The 26,439-nt window shown below is 40.6% G+C and overlaps 1 protein-coding gene and 1 long non-coding RNA gene across 21 annotated transcripts in view; one reads left to right on the plus strand and one right to left on the minus strand.

The window, feature by feature from the left end:
* Positions 1-26,439, minus strand: part of sox6 (SRY-box transcription factor 6) — a 630,558-nt gene that overhangs the window by 454,942 nt on the left and 149,177 nt on the right. The window lies entirely within an intron of this gene.
* LOC134353687 (uncharacterized) overlaps positions 1-26,439 on the plus strand; it is a 93,177-nt gene that overhangs the window by 55,886 nt on the left and 10,852 nt on the right. Inside the window, exon 1 of one of the 2 annotated variants that reach the window (XR_010019657.1) lies at positions 25,845-25,942. The exons of the other annotated variant lie outside the window; for it this stretch is intronic. This is a non-coding gene — a long non-coding RNA (uncharacterized LOC134353687). Of the gene's footprint in view, positions 1-25,844; positions 25,943-26,439 lie in introns of those variants that run through there. 2 annotated transcript variants of the gene reach the window in all.

A 26,439-nucleotide genomic window follows, 5' to 3' on the forward strand; every position in this document is an offset into this window, starting at 1 on the left:
TTAAGTACCATTACAGGAGGCTTCCTGACTAGCATCAATCTGCTGGAGGAACCTAGTGGCCGAGCAGCATGGGGGGCTGGTGAGGGGGGGTGGAGGAATGGAACTGTTTCTTGAGTCATGCTGTAAGGAAGGATTAAAATTTAGAAATGAGCTGATGAGGTGGCAAATCCTCTCTTTGTCCCTTTGTGGAATAGGGAGAAAAATTCCTGCTTCTCTTGAAGGAAAATTTTAGATTCCCTACAAAAGCTCTTCAATCTAGCTCAGAGGCCAACCTGTCAATTTAGCACACCAATTTGTACACTATTATAAGGAACGCAGCAACACAGAGATTGTTGGGACCTGAGAAACTCGTCTGTTTTTACTTTATTGTGTTTCCATCCAGCAACGGTAAAAGGAAAATCTGTCTCAATGGAGAAATATATTGTATGGTGATGATCAAGGGTGGTGAAGAAATTTCCAAGTTCTATTTCTGGCCTGCCTCAAGCAGATCAGCAATAAGGCCTATCAGCAGCCTAGGCCACCTAGTGAGGTGGTAACCAAGAATCCAGTGGTCACAGTGCTCTGATTCCCAAGCTGGAAAGTACTCATATGTCTATATCATGTGTGGATTGATCAGACATGATGGCGTGATGCAATTTTCCTCTCCCAGCCCACCAGCTTTCCAAAGTAATAGTACTCCTAACCCTTCAAGATTATCTTGGCATCTCCATGAGTCAAATAATACGTTCCTGGAAGCAGCTGTGAGCAACTAATGTGAAAACAGTAGAATTATTGAATTATTGTATGATTTTTCATTTCCTTTCAACCTATTTGTTGACAAATTGTACAAATATTGAAGAAGGTGATCAAAAGGCAGTTTGACTGGGCGAGGAGACCAAAGCAGGAAGTCATCTCATGGAACCTCCAAGAATATGTCCAGCCAGGAATGACAACCTTGCCAATCTAACAGGCCCCAAATACGCACCGTCTGGATCACACATGAATAATGTCCATTCGAGCCAGGTATTGGAGGACTGCCAGTCCTTATGGAATCATATACTAGCATGAGTCAGCAGCTTCAACAGAAGGGGGAGCAACAAAAATTGCACTATGTTCTTTTTTCCTCTCAACAAAGCCTTAGTTTTGTTAAGCTATTATCTGAGTTAGTAAAGGGCAGACATGTTCTGAAGATCAGTGTGAGTCTGGTGACTTAAATCCTTAGGTACTGACTTGGCAGGCTGAGCTGAAAGCTGGGAAAGGTCTGTCAGTGCTGAATGTGTTAACAGAGATAGAGATTCAGTTTGAAGGACTGTACAAAAGAGGTCCAACACAGTTGTGAATAAAGAACCCTGCTGAATTCTGCAGTACCAGTGTCATCGTCTTCAATTGAATCCATTGAAACACAGAGAGGATTGTGTGACAAGTATGAGGTAAGCAAAAGAGAATGTCGGGTAGGTCTGATGCACAGCCTTCTAACTATAAAGACCTAAAGAAAGAATGACTGCACTGTCTCTTTAATAATAAAATTAGACAAGATCTTCAAACAAGTGTACACCACATATAGTGGTGTTTTACTCCAGAGGATGCACATGATTCAAAACTAGTAGTTATGAGTGTTTGTAGTGTACCACAAAATTGATCTAATTACACCCTAAAATGAAAGCAAAGGAAAGCTATACCTAAAACAAATCCAACATAAAGCTGCCTTTGTAATACAATGCTCCTCTTTATTGTCCAACAAAAAGGAAAATTTTGTCAGTACCCATAAGACAATTCTTACTAACAGTGGCAGCGACAAGAGAGTTCCATAAGCGTATCACATGTCCCATTAAGGAAAACAAGACTATTACAAGGGAGAACACAATTGTTAGGGGAATAATGAAATAAAACTCACCCAATCCAACCATGTAAAGCAATACTGTTTTCAAGAGAGGCTTTGTATTTTCTCTCATCATCCATTCAATGTATTCAAATTGTGCAGATACTGGATATTTGAATACTGGAAATGTTTTCTATACATATTTAAACCCTCCTTCCCAAGGTGTGATGTATAAATCAGCTCATCTCAAAAACAGCTCACTTCATTTTTTTTTAATATTCACGCTGAAAACAATCCATATCCTCACTTCTTCAATAGTCAGATGTAGTTAAGCCTTGGTACACTTGAAAAACACAATTATATGCTGGTTAAGGAAAGAAACAGAACGAAGGCTGGTCAAGTGCCAGATCATAACAAGGGTGGCATGGTTGCTAAGCCATTAATTCCATAACAGGCCAATCAGTTAAAGTAGCAATGTCATATTAGGCCATTCCTTGTTGCTATGCCAAGCCAGTGATGCTACTATAAACCATTCCGTGTTGTTATGTCATTAAAAACCTTTTCATATTGTTATAATTGTGATGTCACAACAGGCCACCTTTTGATTTCAAGGTCTGTGATATCACAACAGTCTATTTCTTAATTCCACCTCAGGTTAGGTTGCTCCATCTTGTTGTATCAGTAATCTCACAAACATTTAACCCTCTGTTAACTCTTTGATCATTTATTGAAAATGTCTTCCAGCTATGTCAGCAATATCACAATACTTTAACTTCTCAAGATTCAAGATTGTTTAATGTGATTGCCAGTACACAGGTGTAAAGGAAAACAAAATAATTATTACTCCAGATACAATGCAGCACAAAAAAAAACATAAGATAAGGAATACAATAAAAAGAACATTATAATATAAAATGATGTCAACTCTGGAATCACTCTAGAGATAAAGTTATGACATATGGAATGCGAGTAGATCTGAAGCTGCATATGTGCTCAGAATTATACCAAGTTAACTTGACAGGATAAAATCATTGGTAGCTGGAAACTGAAACTTTATTTTTTTCCAAGGCTGCTGTCTAATTCATTGAATATCTCCAGTACTTTACTTAAGAAAAATATAAGATAGTTTAGATACGTAGATTATTTGTTTGACAATAAAATGATGCAAGGCACAGGAGTGTCTGTACATGAGGTGACTCTGACAGGAAATGATAAAGTGATGGTGGTGGTGGGGGAGACAGAATTCCCAATCATTTCACATCATATAAAGCAATCTATATAGAGAACACTTACAAAATACACAAAAGCAGGTAAAATTTAACAGACAACAAGGGTGCCTACACTCACTTTGTAACACTATGCAGTTATACACAGAAACCAATTCTATCCAATAGAAAGGTACGTGTGTTATAAAAAACCTTCATCTAAAAAACCTTTAACCTCAATACAATCTTTCTGTTTAAAAAAAATTACATTTACTGTATATACAATAAATAATTGCATTATATTAAGCATTATATCATTGTATATTCTCATTTTCTTAAAAAAAGTTCCTATGGTTAACACAAGAGAAAATCTGTAGATGCTGGAAATCAACATAACACACAGAAAATGCTGGAGGAACTCAGCAGGCCAGGCAGCATCTATGGAAAAGAGCAAACAGTCAACATTTCAGGCCAAGACCCTTCATCAGGATTCCTAATATAGGGCCTTGGCCCTAAACGTCAACAATTTACTCTTTTCCATAGATGCTGCCTGGCCTGCTGAGCTCTTCCAGCATTTTGTGTGTACCTATGGTTAACCCTGAAGCCTGTTAGACAGATGCACAATACCCTTACACAACTGACAAAAGAGAAAAACCCTTATTAAAATTTACTATCGTATACATGACTCCTGGGATAGTGTGAGAGTTCAATTACAATAAAAGATTTTATTAGTGTTACTAAAACTTTCTTAAACAAGTATGAAGATACATAGAGACACCATATTTTCACTCCACATCCTTACCACATTAATGCACAATCATCAGTTTTCACATAAAACTTTGCACTCTGTTATTTAAGATTGCAGCATAATTTCACACAATATTCATATCATACCCATCCACACACATAAACACAGGAAAATCTTTACCCATTAGCACTCACATGAAAAAGGATATTCAGAAGCATATACTGTCAGCCATCCATCAGAGAGAAGAATTCACACTCACATAATTCATTCATATGGATATTTTAAATTTATTGCCAAAACCTAATTGATCACTGATCAGTGTACAGAGAGCTTGTACATTGTTTGCATCAATAATTTGCTTTTGCCAGAACAAACAAGATGATTAATTGTTTTCATCTGTATAATATTATGATTCTATAAAATATATAGTCATCATAATGTACCCTATTAAATTAAAACTTAAAACACTAAAACATAGTAAAATCCAAAACTAGAAGTAGCAAAATATACTGTATATGCATGGTTACAATTAAAGCTCTCTATATTAACTTGTCCATTGTTATCCATTATACAGCAAATATGAAATTGGAAGCACTCCATGGTAGTTGGATAATACGCATAATGTACGTGTCATTAAAACCATTAAACTTGCGTAAAACTCCTCTTGAACATAAACTCAAACATGAGATTTTTCACAAACAACTCCATTTCCCAAAACTCTCTTCACTGTCAACCACTTGCCATGTGAGATATTTGTGTAGTTGTACAAGAAAATACAACTGCATTACTCAGTTGATACTAATGTATTATTGTGTGGCTAATTACAAGCTCCATTACTGTATTTAAGTTTGCCAACATCACTGTTGTTGGCCGAACCAAATGCAGTGAAGAATCGGCACATAGGAGGGGATTCAAAACCTGGCTGAGTGGTGCCACAGCAACAAACTCTTGCTTAAAGTCAGCAAAACCACAGAGCTGAATATCGACTACAGGAGAAAGAAGCCGGAGGTTCATGAGCCTGCCCTCATTAAAGGATCGGAGGTGAAGAGGATCATTAGTTTTAAATTCCTTGGCATTAACATAGCAGAGAATCTGTGCTGGGACCAGCACATAAATGTCATGACAAAGGAGGCACAAGAAACCTCTTCTTTCTCAGACTCAGCATTTCACCAATAACTTTGACAAACTTTTATAGATGCACAGTGCAAAGTACCCTAACTGGTTGCATCACAGCCAGGTATGGAAACAGCAATACCTAGGAATGGAAAAGACCACAGAAAGTATAGATCAACCATCACAAGCAAAGCCCTTTCTTCTCCACTGAGTATATTTACATGAAGCTCTTGCGCAGGAAAATAGCATCCATCATCAAAGACCCCCACCATCGAGGCCATGCTTCTTTTCTCATTACTATCATTAGGCAAGAGATACAGAAGCTTTTAGCTCACACCACCGGGCTCAGGAACAGTTATTACCTCTTAACCAACAGGCTCCAGAGCCAGTGGGGATAACTTCACTCATCGCAATACTGAACTGATTCCATGACCAAAGGCCCCTTACAACTCATTTCTTAAGAATTATTTTAGTTTTATTTGCACAGTTTGTCTTCATTTTGCACATTGGTTGTTGTTCAGTCTTTGTCTGTTAATGTGTAGTATTCCATAAATTCTATAGTATTTCTTTATTGTTTCTGTAAATTCCTGCAAGAAAATAAATCTCATGGTAGTATATGGTAACATACTGTATATATACTTTGATTATAAATTTACTTTGAACTTGGAAAATAGATGCCATTTTCTCCTCTCTTTTCTCCTTGTAAGCTAGGATCCCAAATCCAAATCCTCTCCTATTTCTCTTTTTCTCTGAAGAACAGCAGCGAGCCCAGGCAGGAAATGAAGCAGCTTTCAACCATTGGTCTTAACCTTTGTTTTGTGAATCGCAATATATGGACTTGGATAGGTGGTGGGACGGCAAAGAATTGAAGGAACGGATAAGTGAACTTACCGCCTACAAAAGGGATGTAGTTAGCGGTTTGAATCCTATTTATCACATCTTCTTTGCCTGTCTTTTACAAGTTAGCACTCAAGCTCCTCCAGTAAATTCATTTAGATTAAATGAATAATTAGTATAGCTTTTTTACAGTTTAACATGAAGAAACATCAATAACATGAAATGCATTATTTTGATTTTCGCACTTTAGATTTCCTCACAAGATTAATGGAATCTTTATAAACCCCAATTACAACATAAAAGTAGTGAGATGTCTTTTTATCAGTATATACAGCACTACAGATTCCTAAATCTGCATTTATTCCCTACATACTGCAAAGGGGAAAAACAAGAATTGAATTTCCTCAGTTGGCACAAAGATAAATCTCTTTGTGATTGATAACCATGCTTCATATTGCTAATTTTCCCTAGTCTCATCACACACTAATGTCGGAGTTTGGTTCCTGAAGTGCTAGGATTCAAACCGCTAACTGCATCCTTTTCGTAGGCAGTAAATTCACTTAACTGTTCCTTCAATTTTTTGCCAGCGTGCCACCTATCCAAGTCCGTATATTGGGGTTCACAAAACATAGGTTTGACCACTAGTTGAAAGCTGCTCATTTCCTGGCTGGACCTGCTGCTGTTGCTCAGAGAAAAAGCGGGACAGAAGAGGATTTCAATTTGGGATGCATGGAGCTTACATGGAGAAAAGAGAGAAGAAAATGGCATGTATTTTCCAAGTTCCAATGTCACATTGCACATTAATGATGGAATTTGGTTCGTGAAGTCCTGAAGTTCATATCTCTGGACTCTGAGCAATGTCAAACAGCACAAAGGGAAAGCATGGCCTAACCAGCCCTCCATTCCCTTTGTAGTTCAACCTTCAACCTCCACAGCAAGGAGTGTCAAGAGCAATTAGATGTGGCTACTTTGCCTGCTTCTCAGCTTTCTGGTTCAAGAACACTGAATTAGATAGATTGGGTTCTCTGCTGCGTACATAAATGTCAACAGCAATCCAGAGCATGAACTTCCACAGGGACACATAGATTATACTGGCACACTAGTGCAAATCTAAATTGTGTTACTTTGGATGAAGTATTGAACTGACGCCCTTCCTGATAATCTGTGGTGTCAGACCAGATAGCATCTGTCAGGAGTGAAACAGGATTGACATTTCATCAATCATTAGAACCAAATCCAAAAATATACAAACTAGTTGATCACTCTATTACTATCCACAAGATTTGTTTTCTGTAAAGTAACTCTCAACTGCCCTTACTTCCCTACATAACAACAGTGATTGCTTAAAAAGGCAATTCATTTGGGATAGCTTCAGTAACATGATGAGGTGTTATGTTAACACAAGTACCTCATAACCCCATGGCTCAATGGTCCAGTTTATTATTTTATTTTTCTTTTATGAGGTCTGAAGTGGCTGATAACAGTTAATGAGTGAATGTGCATCTGTATAACTGAGTGCAATAACAATTCTTCCATCTCAGAATCTCAGGACCATCAGAGGAGTTTGACAATTTTGAATTTGAAAACGTTCCAATTTAAGAGTTGTGAAACCAAAATTTATCTAAAAATAAACATGGAGGCCTAGTGATTTAGTTGTACAAGCCATAAAACCAGGAAGTCTACATCTGGCTGGGCTATGATGCCCTGATTTCTCTCTCTGCATTCCACTTGCCTTTCTGGCGACAGACTGCCCGGTTCATACACATTGATGATTCTAGGATTTTAATAGGGTTTCTCAAATTCAATCTCTCTTACTTTCCAATAAAATAAGCCAAGATGGTTCCATTTGGAGACAGAGCTCTCCCAGAACCAACAGTATAACCAAATTGGTGCTAATTAAAATGTTGGAATCTGCACAACTGATTCTACTTTTTGGTCCAACACTTTGATTCTGCCCGGTCCTAAATAAGACCATGCACCCTTCAAGAATAACTCACCACTTTTCAGCTTTTGGAATATACCACCAGCAGAGCACAGCCTTACAGCCCCTAGCTGCTGCAGGATTAAGAACGCCTAGATGTGGATGAACTTAGAAGATAATGAAAAGGATCATTCTGGACAATTGAATATCTAGATCCACTTTAATCATAATCAGAGCTTTGAGAAATTGCCTTGTTAATGTTCATGATTCCACCAATTTTAAGAATTCACATCATTTCACCTTTCTCTAAATTGCTGCCAAGTGCCCAAAAAGGGAATTACCAAGTGAAGTACTGAGGAGGAATGTGGGGTAATGGGAAATTCCACTGTCTGAAAGGTACTATAAATGCATTATCTATAAGTGAAAATCTAAACTCAGTATTGACACAATACCAATACTAGGCATGAGCTTATTACAAAGTTCATCCATCTGACAGAATGTATCGAATACTAATATTGAAAAAGTAGAGTAGATAGAATCTGTCAGCCTGCAGAAGGTGCATTTGGTGCACCAGACAAGAGAGAATCTGCAGATGCTGGAAAAGGGTCCTGCCAAAGGATCTCAGCCCAAAACGTCGACTATGCTTGTTTCCATAGATGCTGCTTGGCCTACTGAGTTCCTCCAGCATTTCGTGTTTGGCTCATCAGTCTCATTACTTATCTCTGTCCCAGCCGACCAGTATGACAAACTGTTTTTATGCCCTCTTTTGCACTTAATCAACTTATCCACAGAATTCCACCCTAAACCTTGTTCTTCCTTACTTTTGTTCATGTTTAAAGTCTTCGAACATTTTGAGCATGAGTTCTCATTTCCTCACATGGTGACCTGTGACAGTGGTTGTACAGGTACATTCATTCATCCTGTAGCAATTGTTTTATTCTAATGGAACCATTCCTCAAAGTGCAGCTTTTAAAATTTATCGTAATTTTATTTCAGCAAAAATTATCCGTAATAATTAACACTTTTTATTTATGTTACTCTGTGTACTGAAGATAATTTTACCACAAAGAAAACTGATATAAAAAATGCTTACATTGCACCACTTAAAATAGCAAAAGCTCTTGCAGTGTCACTGTACCTTGGTTATTGCCCATTCAAAATTCATTTGTTCCATCACGGTTCTCTCAAGCTTTCCAATAAACCACTTCTAATTTTGTGGCAGGTACAACAATACATCTTTCGTCAGAACATATCACTTTACTGCAAGCATGCAGGCTGTGCAAACTGTCCCTTACATCATTTTTTTACAACACCTTAATAAATTCCATTCAAACCCTTCATTATTAGTATTCGGAAGGGACTGCATGCTAGAGTGATCTCCAGTTAAGACTGTTCGAGGTTTCACATTATAAACTGCACTATATGTGGGAGATATATTTTATCTCCCACTCCTCTGGCTGGCATCCAAACATGAATCAGGGATTCACAAAATTTGGCCCAATTGAACTTGGTTTGGATTTTGTTTTAGGTTTAATCTGGGGTGCATGGGGTGTCCGGGAGTGGTAGCACCTCTGGTGGGGGAACATGTCGCATCCTTTTCAAGGCGGTTAGTCCACCTTTGGTCCCCATCTGGCACTCAGCTCTCACCTGTGACTCCCCGTAGCTGTTTGCATGCGACAGCGGCCACACTCCGGGCAACGGCTTTGACAAGCCGGCTAAACCAGCTGAGGGTAGCTGATGGGTCTCAAACCCTTGGTGAGATAGGGAGTTGTCTATCCCAGCATGCAAAGACAGACTCCGGCGGATTGAGTGGACGAGACCAATGGAAGGTCTAACAGTCAAGAAGACGGTCTCTGCAAGCATTGTGGTACGTGTAGAACAGGACAAGACACAGAAGACGTCCTGGTCATTCACGGCGCCTCGTCCCATCTCCAGCCATCTCAATTCTGCCTTGCCACTGGATCCAAATGGGAATTGGGAAGAGACAGTGAGGTTGATGCTACGCAACTCTCCCTCAAATCCAAATCACGCGCTAGTCTCGACACCATCTGGTGTCGAGGTCCTCATTGACGTCAGCGATGGACGAACAACAAGGTTTAACCTGAAACAAAATCTTTACCTTTGAACTCACTGCCGATCCAAATAATCAAAGTACTATGGCACAAATCATTGTAATTAAGACAGATCTCCAAGATATAATTATGTAATAACCAGGTTTGACTGGGAAGCTTAAGGTAAAGAAACCCTTACAAACCAGTGGTCATAATATGATAGACTTCACACTTCAGTTTGAGAAGAAGCTAAAACTGGATGTATCAGTTTTACAATGGAGTAAAAGGAATTACAGAGGCAGGAGAGAAAAGCTGGACAAAGTTGATTGGAAGGGAACACTAGCAGGGATGACAGCATTCACTGGTGTTTCAGGGAAATTTGGATGGCACGGGAGAAATATATCCCAAAGATGAATAAGTATTCTAAAGGGAAAATGAGGCAACAGTTCTTGACAAGGGAAGTCAAAGTCAGCATAAAAGCAAAAGAGAGGGCATATAATAGCGTAAAAATTAGTGGGAAGTTAGAGGATTGGGAAGCTTTTAAGCAGAAAGCAACTGAAAAAAAAATGAGAGACAAATTGAAATATGAAGGTAAGCTAGCCAATAATATAATAGAGGATACAAAACGTTTTTTCCAGATATATAAGGGGTAAAAGAGAGATGAGAATAGATATCGGACTGCTGGAAAATGATGGTGGAGAGCTAGTAATGAGGATAAAGAAACTGTGGAGGAATTTAATAAGTATTTTCCATCAGGACTGTAAAAGAATAAAAAAGATAAGAGGGAGGGAAGAAGGCTAGCTGAAAGGTTATAGGTAAAGCCAGGTGGGTAGAAAAGGGAAAAGGCTGAAGAAGAAGGAATCTGATAGAAGAAGAGAATGTACCATAGGATAAAGGGAAGGAGGAGTGGACCCATGGGGGAAGTAATAGGCAGGTGAGAAAAGGTGGGGAATGGAGGAAGAGGGAAAGTGGAGGGAATCTTTTTTAACTGGAAGAAGAAATCAATATTTATGCCACCAGGTTGTATGCTTTATATAGGCCAGTTAGCCTGACTTTAGTGATTGGACAGATGTTGGAGACTATTATTAAGGATGACATTTTGGGTACTTGTAGGCACATGATAAAACAGGCCTAAGTCAGCATAGTTTTCTGTAAGGAAATAACAGGCAAGATTGACAAAGGAGGGTCAGGTGATGTTGTTTATATTTTTCAGAAAGCCTTTGCCAAGGTGCTGCACATGTGGTTGCTTAACAAAATAACAGCCCACGGTATTACAAGAATGGATAGAAGATTGACTGACTGGCAGGAGGCAAGAGTGGGAATAAAAGGGGCCTTTTCTAGTGCTGTGCCATAGGAGTTGGTTTTGGGACCACTCTTTTTCATGTTATATGTCAATGATTTGGATGAAGGAATTGATTGCTTGGTGGCCAAGTTTGAAGATGATACGAAGACAGGTGGAAGGACAGGTAGTGTTGAGCAATCTGTCCACAGAAGGACTTGGACAGATTGGGAGAAAGGGCAAAGAAGTGGCAAATGGAATATAGCGTAGGGAATAGTACACTTGCTAGAAGCAATAAAGTCATAGACTATTCTGTAAATGGGGAGAAAAGTCAAAAATCAAAGGTGCAGAGGGACTAGGGAGTCCTTGTACAGGATTGCCTAAAGGTTAGCTTGTACGTTGAATCAGTGGAAAGGAAGACAAATGCAGTGTTAGCATTCATTTCAAGAGCACTAGAATATAAAAGGAAGAATGTAATGCTGAGGCTTTATAAGGCATTGGTCAGACCGCACTTGGAGTATTGTGAGAAGTTTAGAACCCCTTATCTGTAAAGGATGAGCTGGCATTGCAGACAGTCCAGAGAAGTTTTCTGAGAATGTTCCCAGGAATGAAAGTGTTAGCATATGAGGAGAGTTTAATGGCTCTGGGCCCATACTCACTGGAGATTAGAAGAATGGGGGTGGGGGGATCTCATTGAAATCTATAGAATACTGAAAGGTCCAGATAGAGTGGATGTGGAGAGGATGTTTCCAATAAGCGAGAGTGCCTTGGACCAGAGAGCACCACCTCAGAATTGAGGGGCACCCACTTAGAACAAAGGTGTGGAAAAGTTTCTTTAGCCAGGGGGTGGTGAATCTGTGGAATTCACTGCCATAGGTGACTGTGCAGGCCAAGTCATTGGGTATTTTAAGGCAGAGGTTGGTTGGTTCTTGATTAATCAGTATGTCAAAAGTTATGGGGAGAAGGCAGAAGAATGGAGTTGAGAAGGATAATAAATCTGCCATGATGTAATGATAGAACATACTTGATGGACTGAATAGCCTAATTCTGCTCCTAGGTCTTATGGTCTTACTTCAACCAAGTCTGAAGCTCTCCTTCTGTCCGTGAGTAATGGCCTGCATTGCTATAACAAGTAAAGAGATACTACTGGCAAAGAACTTAAAGAAAGCTTAGGTTATATATAGACCATCTATACATTTCTATTTCTGCAAGCTTGTTCCTTTTTGACTGAAGGAGACATGCTACTGAGGCTCAGCTTACTTAGATTCTGCATCCTGTCACTTTATGGCAGAGGTGACTGATGACTGCTTCAGAGGAGGACACAGTAAATACCACTGCTTTCTGCCACTATCAAATAAAACCAGAGAAGTGGGTGAAAGGAGGGAGAGCAGGCAGAAACAAAAAGAACACTTAAAGTCACTTGGGAAATCAACATTTGTGAATAGCTGATGCACATTATTTTTAATTTATTCTTCTTTTATAAAAGCTGGACTGTGTCATTGGCCTCAACATAGAACGAACTAAAATTAGCACAATATTGCTGTCTAAAACTGCACATTTAACTCCACTTCAGCAAATATATTTCTGTTTGAATAACCATACCTGCAATATCCACTTTCTTCATTATGTGCTTCATATGCTTATCCAATTCACGTCTGATGAAATTTTGTTTGTATTCCATTAACATTCCTTGTACATTAAAGCAATGAACATTTCTTCATTCAGAACTTTTGAACAGTTTGCTGTTTTATTTACATTGTTTCATTCAAGTGATTGAATATTCACCTAAAATTAATCAAAGTAGACTGTATTTGCCAAATTATTTTATTTTGTCCCTGTATTGTTAATTACAGAGGATGTCTTCTGTCTGGTGTGCAAATCCTGTTCTAGAGCTTGCAATGTTATAATCCATAGATTTTTTTGTGATGGAATAAAATCAAAACAGGATACCACAAAAAGCTGCAGAACTGATTTAGTTTAGTTTCTCCCTTTGCCTTTGAAAGGATTGCTTAAAATATTTTACAACAATTTTATTGGGAGTTTATCAGACATGTTTCATCCCTTTCTTTAAATGAGCTCCTGATCGTTTATCAAGAATGATCCATGAATAATTGGAAGCTATGTCTTGATCAGAAGCTGTGCATGGAATCATCAGGGTACGGTGTGAATAAGAATTCAGAGCTACATGCATTGCTCATCAAAGTCATGAAGTAATTTCATCCCAGTCCCCCACCAATGATATGTGAAATCCGGCAGAGTAGGAAATAGGCGGCCAGTTTGAACCTGTGCATTTCTTGACAAGCTTTCTAGATTTCAAAAACTCCACAGTCAGAAAATAGGGACAGGGATACCTGAACTAGTCTGAGAGGTGTATCAAAAAATACCATTCTCCCTCCAACCTATAATTTACCTCAAAGATTAGTTTAATTCCATTTTTATGCAACACTTAAAATGCATGTGGCTATTAAAATATTTCTAAAATAACATAGGAAATATAAATTTAGTCACACTTGCTAACCTTGGCCAGTAATCAAATGCAGGGAGTGCAAGGGGTTTTATAGTGATGCCTCCAGTGGTCAAATAGTTTGATAATATATCAGCATCAGTCAGTCCTTTGAGAATTATAAAGAGTTGGATAAAAAATAGCAATTGTTAGGAATCCACTTGCTCTCCTGTCCCACCCTTCACCCAAAGCACGTTCTATGCCTACCAACAGCAAATATGGTTTATATGTAAGCAGTGAACAGATTAGCACTTACCTGCAAAATTTTCTGATCAAAATTTGAGTCAACCAAATCACAATTCGTGAAGAAATGGCATGAAAGACTTCATAAGTATTTCGTTGTGCCAAACCATTTAAAGAGTAGTTTGTAGTCCACATATGGTTTCGCGTTGCACAATGTCACTCAAAGTGTCAACAGGGATGCTGAACAAGCTGAGAAAAGCAGATGTGCATGTGTGTGTGTGTGTGTGTGTGTGTGTGTGTGTGTGTGTGTGACATACAAAACAGCTCTCCTTCACTGGTTACTTTTACTTTTATAATGACATTTTCATTGTTTAGCTAAATTGTGGTAAAGCAATGCAAGACACAGAAAGAAATGTGCCAAAAAAAACACAAGGCTTTCACACCTTTCACACTACAAAATCCTTATCTGACTTGCTTTAAGACCCAGATTGTTTAAGGAATGACATTTCACACAATCCAGCAAAAAAGACAAAATTCAGAGAGCAGATGCCCACTGTAGATTGCTAAGTGAACTCCACTGACAATGTGTAAAAACAACAGGAAAAATTACTTTATAAAAAGACCAAAAGTCACTGAACCGTATCTCCCCTTTACTTAGCTATTGCCAAACAAACAACAGAGATGTTTGTAGTGTGTGGTTTTGCACATAAGTCACATCTTCTGCCACCACAAAGTAAAACTGAGCACCATCAAGTAACTTTACAATATGAGCAATCTGCTGCCTGCTCTTTAACAGATGAGCATTGCTGGAACTCTCTCCTCTCTCAGTCACACCTTTCAGATGTTCCCTGGGAATACTGGCACTGGAGTACTGAGGAGCTTTGACATTGTATCTTTGTCCTTCTCACCAAGTGTTGATGATTTTCCGAGTCCATTTATTCCTCATGATTGGCTCTGCTATTTCTTGTGAAGGAACGGGAGCAATTTTCATCTTCCCCTGTAGTGAACTCTGGGGGAACTTAATTCTAATGGTTAGGTTGGTTTCTTCAGCACTGCATGTGACCAGTCTGTCACTATCTAGATACTTTATTACAAATGTCAAAATATTCAAAGGATCCCCTGCAAGGTATCCAACTGGAAGCACAGAGATATCACTGAACATGGAAATAACAGGAATAAGAATGGTTCATTTTGTCCCTGAAAATAAGATTTATTTTATTAGCCTTGGAAACCCTTAGGTTTAAATTCTGTTCAACGCCCTTCCTCCAAGAGGACAATAACATACCACTTTAGTACCAATTTCACAACAGCTATTCGCTTTTCACATCATACACCACTGAAACTGCAGCTCCCCAGGCACATATGTTTAGAAATTGGACCCATTTTTGCCTATGGTTTATGCATAAATTGTGCTTTAAAAGCATCTGGTGCCCAGTTTGAAGAGCGTGCACCAACTTTCTGTTGATAACTCAGCACCAGGTATTTGAGCAGGCATTCCGGTTGGAATTCAAGCCAATGTAGGTTTAATTTTCTTGTGAATTTCCCTCATGTAATGATGTCATCAATATGTGCAGTTCAATTTAATTACTTAATGACAAAAATTTCACCGACAGGTCATGACCAATGACCTTTACAAGTAAGTCACAGGACATACATCATGCTGTAAGCAGTGAAGTAAATGTAAAAAAGTGTATGTTCTTACCTAAGATTATTTTTATACTGTAGGCTTAAGAGCATGCCCTGTACTTTTAATTAAACTGAAACCAGTGCTGGCAGCCTCTCTGCTTTTTTTAAAGGTCAAGAAGTCTATGAATAGGTAACAGCGACTCACTTGAGGTGTGGACCCATTGTTGCAGCTGATTGTGGAGGCTTGGTGGGGTGGGACGGGGCCATGTGCGGGAGTGTGGGGATCTTTCATTCAGAGACCCAAATGTTATTGAATGACATCTTGAAAAACCCTGACACATTTCCCATGAGTCAGTATGTGAGTGGCATGGCAGATGGAAACCTAGAAACGGAATTGCCATCAGGAATACTTGTGCTGTGTTTGAACTATCTTGACGGGAGCATATCATGATAGTGATTACCAAAAGCAAAAATTACAAGATCTTTTAAAATGCAAAAAAAAACTCAGAGCTTTACACTGCCTCGACCCTCATCCACCCTCATCCAACACATTCAGTTTCCTGTGAAACATCCACCTCACCATCACTGCCGTCTTTTCCCAAACATGCAAAACCAAACTTTTTCTATCCATTTTCCTCTGCATCTGTGGTTCAAACTTGCATCATTGTCTAGTTTCACTCTTGTGGCCAATCCAAGCTTACTGTTTCCAAGAGATTCATTTCTGATCTTTCGATCCCATTCATTTCTTTTTAGATGGTGCCACAAGGTCAAGGATGCTTTGCTTCTACCGCATTTCTGAGAGGTCTATGGGATCCATAGACTCTGGCAGGGGTGAGCCTTGGTGACACCAATGTGTTGACTGGGATAACGTTTGACCACAGCATTTGAATGCTTCCTCTTTAAAGGTTCTGGGCATTCAGCACCTTTCTGTTTTGGACCTGTTTTCATTTGCTATGTTGTCAACATAGAGACAGATAATAGCAATACATTTCTGAAAACAGAGAAAACGAGGGTTCTCTTAAATGCCTCATGTTTCACATGCTTTTGAGAGACTGAAAATGGTGAAGAATAGTGATTGGTGCCATACTATATAACTTGCTTAGGTTTGTCATGTAGTAAAAATCATATCCTTATACCTCTTGGATGGAATCTGCATTTCCACTTTGGGAGCAGCTCTTTAAAAAAGGTGGTCAAGTCACTTTTTATTGTCATTTCAACCATAACTGCTGGTACAGAACATAGTAAAAATGAGACATCGTTTTCCAGGGCCATGGTGCTACATGAAACAATACAAAAACTACACTGAACTACATAAGAAAAAACACAAAAACTACACTAGACTACAGACCTACTATTAATGATTATGATATAGTTGGGATCACAGAGACATGGCTCCAGGGTGACCAGGGATGGGAGCTCAACGTTCAGGGATATTCAATATTCAGGAGGGATAGACACGAAGGAAGGGGAGGTGGGGTGGCGTTGCTGGTTAAAAAAGAGATTAACGCAATAGAAAGGAAGGACATAAGCCGGGAAGATGTGGAATCGATATGGGTAGAGCTGCGTAACACTAAGGGGCAGAAGACGCTGGTGGGAGTTGTGTACAGGCCACCTAACAGTAGTAGTGAGGTCGGAGATGGTATTAAACAGGAAATTAGAAATGTGTGCAATAAAGGAACAGCAGTTATAATGGGTGACTTCAATCTACATGTAGACTGGGTGAACCAAATTGGTAAAGGTGCTGAGGAAGAGGATTTCTTGGAATGTATGCGGGATGGTTTTTTGAACCAACATGTCGAGGAACCGACTAGAGAGCAGGCTATTCTGGACTGGGTTTTGAGCAATGAGGAAGGGTTAATTAGCGATCTTGTCGTGAGAGGCCCCTTGGGTAAGAGTGACCATAATATGGTGGAATTCTTCATTAACATGGAGAGTGACGTAGTTAATTCAGAAACAAAGGTTCTGAACTTAAAGAGGGGTAACTTTGAAGGTATGAGACATGAATTAGCTAAGATAGACTGGCAAATGACACTTCAAGGATTGACGGTGGATATGCAATGGCAGGCATTTAAAGGTTGCATGGATGAACTACAACAATTGTTCATCCCAGTTTGGCAAAAGAATAAATCAAGGAAGGTAGTGCACCCGTGGCTGACAAGAGAAATTAGGGATAGTATCAATTCCAAAGAAGTAGCATACAAATTAGCCAGAGAAAGTGGCTCACCTGAGGACTGGGAGAAATTCAGAGTTCAGCAGAGGAGGACAAAGGGCTTAATTAGGAAGGGGAAAAAAGATTATGAGAGAAAACTGGCAGAGAACATAAAAACGGACTGTAAAAGCTTTTATAGATATGTAAAAAGGAAAAGACTGATAAAGACAAATGTAGGTCCCCTGCAAACAGAAACAGGTGAATTGATTATGGGGAGCAAGGACATGGCAGACCAATTGAATAATTACTTTGGTTCTGTCTTCACTAAGGAGGACATAAATAATCTTCCAGAAATAGTAAGGGACAGAGGGTCCAGTGAGATGGAGGAACTGAGCGAAATACATGTTAGTAGGGAAGTGGTGTTAGGTAAATTGAAGGGATTGAAGGCAGATAAATCCCCAGGGCCAGATGGTCTGCATCCCAGAGTGCTTAAGGAAGTGGCCCAAGAAATAGTGGATGCATTAGTGATAATTTTTCAAAACTCGTTAGATTCTGGACTAGTTCCTGAGGATTGGAGGGTGGCTAATGTAACCCCACTTTTTAAAAAAGGAGGGAGAGAGAAACCGGGGAATTATAGGCCGGTTAGCCTAACGTCGGTGGTGGGGAAACTGCTGGAGTCAGTTATCAAGGATGTGATAACAGCACATTTGGAAAGCGGTGAAATGATCGGACAAAGTCAGCATGGATTTGTGAAAGGAAAATCATGTCTGACGAATCTCATAGAATTTTTTGAGGATGTAACTAGTAGAGTGGATAGGGGAGAACCAGTGGATGTGGTATATTTGGATTTTCAAAAGGCTTTTGACAAGGTCCCACATAGGAGATTAGTGTGCAAACTTAAAGCACACGGTATTGGGGGTAAGGTATTGGGTGGGTGGAGAATTGGTTAGCAGACAGGAAGCAAAGAGTGGGAATAAACGGGACCTTTTCAGAATGGCAGGCGGTGACTAGTGGGGTACCGCAAGGCTCAGTGCTGGGACCCCAGTTGTTTACAATATATATTAATGACTTGGAAGAGGGAATTAAATGCAGCATCTCCAAGTTTGCGGATGACACGAAGCTGGGTGGCAGTGTTAGCAGTGAGGAGGATGCTAAGAGGATGCAGGGTGACTTGGATAGGTTGGGTGAGTGGGCAAACTCATGGCAGATGCAATTTAATGTGGATAAATGTGAAGTTATCCACTTTGGTGGCAAAAATAGGAAAACAGATTATTATCTGAATGGTGGCCGATTAGGAAAAGGGGAGGTGCAACGAGACCTGGGTGTCATTATACACCAGTCATTGAAAGTGGGCATGCAGGTACAGCAGGCGGTGAAAAAGGCGAACGGTATGCTGGCATTTATAGCGAGAGGATTCGAGTACAGGAGCAGGGAGGTACTACTGCAGTTGTACAAGGCCTTGGTGAGACCACACCTGGAGTATTGTGTGCAGTTTTGGTCCCCTAATCTGAGGAAAGACATCTTTGCCATAGAGGGAGTACAAAGAAGGTTCACCAGATTGATTCCTGGGATGGCAGGTCTTTCATATGAAGAAAGACTGGATGAACTGGGCTTGTACTCGTTGGAATTTAGAAGATTGAGGGGGGATCTGATTGAAACGTATAAGATCCTAAAGGGATTGGACAGGCTAGATGCAGGAAGATTGTTCCCGATGTTGGGGAGGTCTAGAACGAGGGGTCACAGTTTGAGGATAGAGGGGAAGCCTTTTAGGACCGAGGTTAGGAAAAACTTCTTCACACAGAGAGTGGTGAATCTGTGGAATTCTCTGCCACAGCAAACTGTTGAGGCCAGTTCATTAGCTATGTTTAAAAGGAAGTTAGATATGGCCCTTGTGGCTACAGGGGTCAGGGGGTATGGAGGGAAGGCTGGGTTCTGAGTTGGATGATCAGCCATGATCATAATAAATGGCGGTGCAGGCTCGAAGGGCCGAATGGCCTACTCCTGCACCTATTTTCTATGTTTCTATGTTTCTATGTTACCCAGGACTGCATAAAGTGCACAAAACAGAATTCTCATGATAACCTTCCATATAGTGATTACCACTAATGAACACCCTCATTCTCGAGGGTGTTTACATTTACTACATCCCTGAGGTTCTATGACAAGCTCTCCTTTTCCCAGGTAAGTAAGATGAGATTATTTTCATTAAAATGTGAACCAGTAACTTCAGTTGATACCTCTAGCTTTAGTTAATATTATTTACTTGGTTCTGTTTGGGTACCCTTCCCTGCCCTTCAATCTCCCATCATCACCCATCTTCAAAGCAAAGGAATTCTTCCAAGCTGATCTTTTACAAAATATTTTAATTTACACACCCCTACCTGTCCTTCTTGAAACTCTGTAACTCAGAGATTGACTGTTAGGTTAAGTGAATCAATGGATCTAGGTTAGTGCAGAAAGGAGAAGTGAGGTGAAAGTGCAGCCATAAACTTAATGAATGGTTGTGCAGGCATTAAGGCCTGAATGGCCCGTCCTTGCTTCTGTGTTTTTATATATATGTTATCATGCTATTTAATAATTCCTCCCATCAGGTTCCTCTCCTGCAAATATGCTAAAACAGCTCATAACAAATTTATAAACTGCACCCTACTTGATTATGACATAGTTAAATAGTCCATTTTCACGTTTCTTCACCTTACTCTGCAAATTTGACATTTTGGACATATTCATTCTCATCCACCATCGCCCAGCTGATGGGAAGGCATTCACCTGTTCCTGCTAATTTCCATCATTTATACCGTAGCTACAAAATCACATGAAGTGATTACCTTTCAGCTGCTATGCTTTCTCCTCCAGGATCTATAAGCCACCCCTCAACAACATACCAGGTTCCACAATACTGTTCAACTCTACTTTACCATCCAGCTCTTCCCTAGTAGATTGCTAGTCTATTGTTGACAGGAGGAGCAGAACCAACTACTTGGAAAGACTGAAGTCAGAAACTCTAATCTCACCATTTTCCTTAGGAACTGTCAGTAGTTTACAATGAAAACAGAAAAAAACTAGAAATACTCAGAAGGTCAGACAGCATTGGTGAAAAAAGAAATAAAGTTAGCATTTAAGCAACAAACAATTTGCTGGAAGAACTCAGCAGGTGGAGCAGTATCTATGGGAAGAGAGGAATTGTTAACACTTCAGATTGAAACTCCATATCAGGACATTAACATTTAAGGTCCAAGACCCATTGTCAGAATTTAAAATGTAAGAAAACAATGTAGTTTTCAGATGCAGAAAAGGTAAAGTAGATTGTTTGCAACCTTCTTGTTTATTTCCACCTAGGATGAACTACCAAACACATATCCACACTAACATGATGACGACCAATAGTCATTAACTCTACCATTCTCAACTCATCTGCTGCTGAAGGCATCATCTATCATTTTACCATCTGTTGGTTAGACTTTTCTAATGTACTCCTGGTCTTTTTTCATGTTCTAGCCTCTGTAAACTTAAGATTATCCAAAACCCTGCCACCTAAGTTTTACCCTGCACCAGAAATTATTTGCATACCACGTCTATTCTCACTGGTTGACATTAGTTCCAGATAAAGCACCAATCTGATCTATAAAGGGCCTGGTTCTTCTTTAAACATTCTTATTTGACCTCACACCTCCATATTTACATTATCTCACCACAACTCTAAAATCTGCTGAACCTCTCTTTGGGCTTTTAAAACATTACTATTATTATTAGTCAAAACTTGCAAATGGTGGTTCACAGGAGCTTTACCTACTTCTGTATCCAACCCTCCAAACAACTTTAACATCAAAGGTGAATCTAAAAAATGTAATCACAGTGAGGTTCATTAAGGTTGTCATAGCAGGGGGAAGGAGTGGGGATAAGCCTTCACTAGGTGTGCATCTCAAATAGCCTCTGACAACAAAATCCAGCTCCTGGCTTTGACACGTGGCTTAGTTACTAAGTGCAGCAGAACTGTTTCTACTGACAGGAGAAGAGTCAAGGATGGGTTATTAGCGCCTTAAAACCAGTTCCTTCAGGCAAATATAGCTCATCTGCCATGGTTGGCAGCTCATATAGAGAAGGAAACTCTGATCTCAAACCTTCGCTGCCTTGCGGCTATACCCACTCATGGAGAAGGCTTGGGAATAAACGCCCAAGGAAAAATCCAGAGCTGGAGTCCTACGTTGAGTTCAACGCTGACTGGCAACTCTTGTGATGCCGCTGGTGACAAACTGTATCGGTCTCTGTTGGTCCTTTGGATTCATCAGCAGCATGGAGAGGGGGAGTCAGTATGGGTTGCTTTCCATACCCTGGCTTGTGTACTGTTTTGCTCTTCATATAGACAGCTAGGATGCACTATCCATGGTCAACCCTGACCAATGGAGGGCCCCAATCACAGTGAACATGGCCTTGAACTTCTATTGTGCAAGGTCACTGAAAGCAAAGCAGGATCTGCCAAATAGTTAGGCCTGCACGGTGACATCATGCATATCATTGCTTCCTTGTTAGGAGAGACCTCACTTCAATATTCCCATAGGAAACAGACAACAACATTAAAATCATCTGCACTTTTACCAACTGCGTGCATTTTCCAAAATGCACAGGGCGAACACCAATCCTTTCACAAGTCGGGAACTGGTACCACTCAATATAAACAACTCTGGTCTGAAAGTGAACTGTGTAACCATATTTCTGCTACCCTGGTAGTTAGCCATAAAACATTCATCACATGATAACCCTTTAGCGAAGAATATTGATGGCTGGGTAGGTGGCCACTGTGGAAATACGGCGGGAATCCACTGCAGCCACAACTGCTATTACAACCATAGAAGCCAAGGACAAGAGCTGAAATGACCTATAATGAAGTAACACACATCAAAGTTGCTGGTGAACGCAGCAGGCCAGGCAGCATCTCTGGGAAGAGGTACAGTCGACGTTTCGGGCCAAGACCCTTCGTCGGGGTTCGTCAGACCCTTCACCAGCAACTTTGATGTGTGTTGCTTGAATTTCCAGCATCCGCAGAATTCCTCGTGTTTATATAATGAAGTACATGCTCATACAGAGGGAAAGTTTCTAATATTTGCATTAACTCACTGAGTGGTGCAACACTGCTTAGCAAGTTGTCGAAAAGGCATTGTTCACTGCTCATGTCACACAATTGAACCCTTCAAATGAACATTACTATAGATAGGCTTCAGTGAGTAGGTAACAAATTGCTGAGGGCAGCCCCAGTCAAGAGCACAATTACATCTGTGCCCATATAATAAGTCAATCATTAACAGAAGATGTTTCCAGTCAACTTTAAGGCACATTCTATTAACAAAATTTACAATAGCTTGGTCAAATGAACCATATCAACTCTGCTTCCCACTCCCATTCAGATATGTCCATACATGGCCTCCTCTACTGCCATGATGAGGCTAAACTCAGGTTGGAGGAGCAACACCTCATATACCGTCTAAGTAGTTTCCAGCCCCTTGGTATGAACATAGAATTCTCCAACTTCCGGTAATTCCCTCCCCCTCCCTTCCCCTATCCCTATGTCACTCTGCCCCCTCCCCCAGCTGCCTAGCACCTCCCTCATGATTCCGCCTCCTTCTACTACCCATTGTGTTCTCCCCCATTCTTTCTTCACCTTTCCTGCCTATCACCTCCCTGCCTCCCCTCCCCCACCCCTTATCTTTCCCCTTACTGGTTTTTCACCTGGAACCTACCAGCCTTCTCCTTCCCACCCTCCCCCCACCTTCTTCATAGGGCCTCTGCCCCTTCCCTCTACAGTCCTGACGAAGGGTTCCAGCTCGAAACGTCGACTGATTGTTTCCACGGATGCTGCCCAACCTGCTGAGTTCCTCCAGCGTGTTGTGAGTGTTGCAAATGATCTATCATCTTCATCACTTTCAACTATACATCGGATCCTCTGAATAGAGAATCATTTTACACAAAGCAAAAAAGCTTGCCTTCATGCAAAAGACTTATCAGTGCACTCTGTTTTATCAACACAACACCATACATCCTGATGGGCTAAAAATTACAACTCTGAGTTGTTCTCATTGGTATAGCCTTGAACTCTGCCTTTATCACATATTCCCTTCTTTTATTGAGGATCAACTTAGAGAGGAGATCTGAAGTCGCTGATCAAGACTTGAATTCAAGCTAGACCCTCTGGTTGCAAGGCTTCATGCACCAAACAGTTACAGAACCACATTAACACTTATATAAGCTAACCTGTGCATTAGAGCACAACTTGTGGATTAGCCCAAATCATGGCTGGAGCTTGATGCACCCAAGGATCAGTGCTCCCATTTTCATTGGGCCTAGACAAAACATTTGGACGCCACAGTAATGCACACAAAACTCTGAAGGTATCAGGCCACATCTGTGGGAAAGAATAGTCAACGTTTCAGCCTGGCAATCTTCATCAGGCCTAAAAATCCAACTATTTATTCCTTTCAATAGAGGTTGCTGAACCTTGTGAGTTGATCCAATATTTTGTGTGTGTTACTCCGGATTCTGAGTTGAACCAATACTCTGTGTGTGTTACTCTGGATTCTGAGCATCTGCAGAACCTCTTGTGTTTAACATTTGGACTCCAGATTGCTTAAGTATCTTTTCATTTCAAAAACACCAAAGGATTCAATGTCTATTACTTTATAGGAATGCACATTCCATGTCCTCCCAAGCCTTTATTTTATGGTATTTTTCATGGATTTACTTTTAATTAGCATGACTTGAATTTAAGACTAGTTCAGTGATTGTTTCAGCTCCAGTTCCATCATATTCATGTCAGGACATAGTGCTGGGACTCCTATCAAAAATCATATGCTTTGCTAATGATGTTTTCATTCAAAGCAGGTATATCTGATATAGCATTTTGCTGTGATTCTATCCTGCTCTTCATCCCGTCATCATTGTTTCCAATGAAACACTAATTTCACTTGTATTCGTGTGGATCTGTGTTTTCTTTAAGAATGAGATTGATTTCAGCAAAATAGCTGAAAGGATTAAGAGATTGTCACACAATAAGAAGGCAAAGATGGGCGAGGTACGTGCAAGAAAGCATGGAGCAGCAAAGACAAAAGCACAACCAGAGGTGATCACTTATTATAAAGCAAAATATTCCACTGGCAAAATGCTACACAGCTCTGGGACAGGGCTGTAAAAGATCAGGGAAAATATTTCACACGTGTTGAAGTGACTATGTATTACATAAGGCAAAATGATGTCACATTCACCCTTTTCTTGTAGAATTTTGGCAGAGCAAAATAAAAGTAGTCAAATTTTCCCTTTTCTATGTGGTGATTGTGAGAAGTGGGCACAGGCTGCAAAATGTTAGTGGAACTCAGCAGGTCAGCAGCATCAATGGAAATAAATAAACAGTTGGTGATTCAGGCAAAGATTCTTCATCTGGACTGGAAAGGACTGGGGAAGATCCCAGAACAGAAAGGTGGGGAGAGGGGGAAGGAGGATGAGCTAGAAGGTGATAGGTGAGGGCAGGTGGGTGGGAAAGATACAGGGGTGAAGAAGAAGGAATCTGATGGGAGAGGAGAGCGGACCATGGGAGAAAGGGAAGAAGGAGGGGCACTAGGAGCAGGAGATTGGCAGGTGAGGAGAAAAGCTAAGAGGGTAGAGTGGGGAATAGAAGAATAGGAAAGGGGGAGGGGGAAAAATAGAAAATAAAAATTACCGGAAGGAGAAACTGATGCTCATTCCATCAGGTGGAGGCGACCTAGATGGAATATGAGGTGCTGCTCCTCCACTCTGAGAGTGGCCTCATCGAGGCAGAAGAGCAGGCCATGGACCAATATGTTGGAACGGGGATGGAGATAGGAATTAAAATGGCTGACCACTGGGAAATTCCAATTTGGTGGAAGGAGTAGATGTGCTCGATAAAGTGGACTCCAATTTATGTTGAGTCTCACCAGTGTAAGAAGTCGCCCCCAATTTACAACTATCGCCTTCTAGCTTGTCCTCCTTCCCCTCCCCCCAACCTTTTTATTCTAGTATCCGCCCCCTTCCTTTCCAGTCCTGAAGAAGGATCACAGCCCAAAACCTCGACTGTTTATTCATTTCCATAGATGCTGCCCGACCTGCTGAGTTTCTCCAGCACTTTGTGTGTGTTGCTCCGGATTTCCAGCATCTGCAGAATGTTTTGTGTTAATGAAACCTTAACTTCTGATGTAGACTGGCCCTACAGAACTAACAGTACAACCCTAATGCAAGAATAAGAGGGACAAGTGCACTGATCCATAGATGCAATCAGAGCTCGGATCCTTTGCTCGTCAATCCATTCAATTTTACACATAAAAAAAGACTTTTTATTTTGTTTTGCACCTTAATCCAAGAAAACTAATTTTAAAATGTTAACAACAGGAATTCTGCAGATGCTGGAAATTCAAGCAACACACATAAAAGTTGCTGGTGAACGCAGCGGGCCAGGCAGCATCTCTAGGAAGAGGTGCAGTCGACGTTTCGGGCCGAGACCCTTCGTCAGGACTAACTGAAGGAAGAGTGAGTAAGGGATTTGAAAGTTGGAGGGGGAGGGGGAGATCCAAAATGATAGGAGAAGACAGGAGGGGGAGGGATAGAGCCAAGAGCTGGACAGGTGATAGGCAAAAACGATAAGAGAGAATCATGGGACAGGAGGTCCGGGAAGAAAGACGAGGAGGTGGGGGGGGACCCAGAGGATGGGCAAGGGGTATATTCAGAGGGACAGAGGGAGAAAAAGGAGAGTGAGAGAAAGAATGTGTGTATAAAAATAAGTAACAGATGGGGTACGAGGGGGAGGTGGGGCATTAGCGGAAGTTAGAGAAGTCGATGTTCATGCCATCAGGTTGGAGGCTACCCAGATGAAATATCAGGTGTTGTTCCTCCAACCTGAGTGTGGCTTCATCTTTACAGTAGAGGAGGCCGTGGATAGACATGTCAGAATGGGAATGGGATGTGGAATTAAAATGTGTGGCCACTGGGAGATCCTGCTTTCTCTGGCGGACAGAGCGTAGATGTTC

Source organism: Mobula hypostoma, chromosome 11 (assembly GCF_963921235.1).
Source record: "Mobula hypostoma chromosome 11, sMobHyp1.1, whole genome shotgun sequence".
NCBI classification, from domain to species: Eukaryota; Metazoa; Chordata; class Chondrichthyes; order Myliobatiformes; family Myliobatidae; genus Mobula; species Mobula hypostoma.